The following is a 3185-nucleotide window of genomic DNA, read 5'->3' as shown; positions in this document are numbered from 1 at the left end:
AGGAAGATAATTCATTACAAGATTTAGCAATACTATGAGTGGATGAATTACAAGGACTAGCACATGGCAATATAGCATTTTGAGTAGTAGTGCTAGTATCCACATGAGGCTCACAAGGTGTTGCCTTAGATATGATAGCCTCATGAGCTAACTTTAGCCTATCATGAGAGGCTAGAAGATCCTCATGGGAGCTAGAAAGCTTTCCATGATTTTCTTCCAATTTCCCATAATTGCAAGTTAGCAAATCAAGTTGAGCCCTTAGCTCAACATTCTCCTTCATGATAGATGCTTCACAAGAAGTAGAGTTAGTAGCACAAGCATCATCACAAGACATATCAAGAAGAGAGGGTAACATAGCATGCTCTTTTAAATATGAAGCTTGTAGTTGCTCATATGACTTGGTGAGGATAGAGTGTTCGCTCTCCAAGGCCTTGTGGGCCTTGTCTAGATCATCTAGATCCTTAACAAGTTTATCATGGCCAACACCAACTTTGAACTTTTCTTTTTTAAGCAATTTTAATTTAGCTTTAGCATGGTCTCTTTCTTTAGTGAGTTTAGCAAATATTTCATTTTGAGACACCTCAAGGGTTTGAAGTTGCTCCTCAAGAGAGGCTACGGTCTCTTGTTCTTCTTCAAGATCATTCTTTAAAGATGCTACATCATCGGCATACTCTCGTTCAAGAGCACCCTTTTTATCAATGGTGTTCTCATGCATCCAAATAAGTTTTTGGCTCTCAATAGCGGTAGTCAAGATTTCAAAGAAGTGAGAGCTAGCAATTTTATCTTTGTAAAGAACCTTGAATACACTCTCACCTTTATCGCGTAGAGAGACAACCCAATCCTCTTCTTCATATTCATCCTCATTCTTATCACCATGAGACATATTAGGTTCCATGGTAGGAGGTACCGTGGAACCCTTGGCCATAAGGCATATATGAGGACCGTGAAATAAAGATGAGGAGTTACTTGAGGCTCCTTTCAAGATCTTGTCTTGACCAATAGAATCTTTGGTTTCCTCTACATTGTTAGACACACAACAACTAGAGGAAATAGAATCATTTTTATCATGGCCACAAGACAATGCAAGCATATCATCATTAGATTTTTTCAATCAACTTACACATGATATGCAAGGACTATCAACACAAGCATGTAAATCATTTCTAGTGCTAGATGTGTTTAAGTCCAAAGATGAACCATTGCAATGAGATATAGATGAAGGATCATCAATAGTAAGCTCAATACCAACATTGCAATTTCCATCACCACTCACCATATCATTACCTTGTGTCTTGAAACACTTTGGTGAAGTGGATGAAGATGAGAACTCATCACGGCCGGAAGTGGAAGCAATACAATCATCCTCAATGATATTGGACACATCATATTTATCTCAAAGCTTTGTCCATAATTCATGAGCGCTCCCAAAAGGCATGATTGAAGAAGTAACTACATTGCTCACAACAATGGAAAACACATGAGAAGCAAGAGCATCGAGACAAGAGTTTTTCTTCTCCTCATAAGATAAATTTTGGGGATCCTTAGGAGAAGAAAAACCCATGTCAAGAAATCGCTCCATGTTCGGGGAAATACCCCGCAAAATATTAAGCACATAAATTTTCCATAGATCATAATTTGTGCCATCAAATATAAACAAGTTATTGTGATCTAATCCCCTAACCGACATCTTTACTCTCAAGGCGGTGAAGCCTAAGAATGAGAGACCTTGCTCTGATACCAATTGAAAGGACACAGATGTCGCCTAGAGGGGGGGGGGTGAATAGGCGATTTAAAACTTTTACGAGATGGGCTTAACAAATGCGGAATAAAACTAGCGTTTACTTTGTCAAGCCCAAAGCCTATATACTATGGTTCACCTATGTGCACCAACAACTTATTCTAAGCAAGAGTTCACCTATGTGCACCAACAACTTATGCTAAGCAATACAAGCAAGTATGTGATAGCAAGATATATATAACTTCAAGCACGATGGCTATCACAAGGTAAAGTGCATAAGTAAAGAGCTCGGGTATAGAGATAACCGAGGCACGCGGGAGACGATGATTTATCCCGGAGTTCACACTCTTGCGAGTGCTAATCTCCGGTGGAGAGATGCGGTTGCTTAGTGCTCCCGAACGCCACAAGAGGCTCACCTTGAGGTGTGGTTGCTCGATGCACACCAACGCCACAAAGGCCTCACCCCAAGATGCGGTACTCACACCACACACCGAACGCCACGAAGGCGCCTCACCTAAATCTCCGGTGACCCTCGCCACAAAGGCCTAGGTCACGGTTCCACTAAGGGATTTCCTTCGAGGCGGAAACCGGGCCTTACACAAAGATTGGGGCACACATCCACAACTTAATTGGAGGCTCCCAACAAATCGCCACAAAGGCCTAGAATCCGTCTAGGGTTCCAAGAACCCAAGAGTAACAACCTTCTTGTTTTCACCACCACGAATCACCGTGGAGAACTCAAACCGATGCACCAAATGCAATGGCAAGAACACCACAAAGATGCTCAAGTCCTTCTCTCTCAAATTCCAACAAAGCTACAAAAGCTATTGGGGGAATAAGAGAGGAAGAATAAAGGAATTCACAAAGAACACCAATATCAAGATCTAGAGAGTTCCACTCACAAAGAGATGGATTTGATTGGTAGAAATGTAGATCTAGATCTCCTCTCTCTTTTCCCTCAAATGGGGGCAAGAATCATGGAGGGATTGAGAGATGGAGCAAGCTTCTCTAGTTCAACAATGGAGGAGAGAGAGTGTGAGAGAAGCTACAGCCCAAGGAGGAAGAAGGGGGGTATTTATACCCCCCAAGAAAATCGAGCCGTTTGGGCAAAACCAGGGCCGGATATTCCGGCCCAAGTTGGGGCCGGATTATCCGGGGGGCGGATAATCCGGCCTCAGGGACAAAACCTGGACAAAATCCGGCCAAAAATCCGGCCCCTATCCAGAGCTGCTTTTCTTCCGGTCCTTAGCCAATTTCGGGGGGGGCCGGATATTTCCGAAATATCCGGCCCGGATAATCCGGCCCGGATATTTCTGAAAAATCCGGCCTGGCAAAACTGCAGAAACACCAAAACTAAAACGAGCATAACTTTAGCATCCGGACTCCGATTTTGATGATCTTGGGCTTGTTTTGAAGCTAGGAACAAGCTCTACAAGATCATGCAGGA

Source organism: Lolium perenne, chromosome 4 (genome assembly GCF_019359855.2).
Source record: "Lolium perenne isolate Kyuss_39 chromosome 4, Kyuss_2.0, whole genome shotgun sequence".
NCBI lineage: Eukaryota > Viridiplantae > Streptophyta > Magnoliopsida > Poales > Poaceae > Lolium > Lolium perenne.
This window is presented reverse-complemented; position numbering follows the sequence as displayed.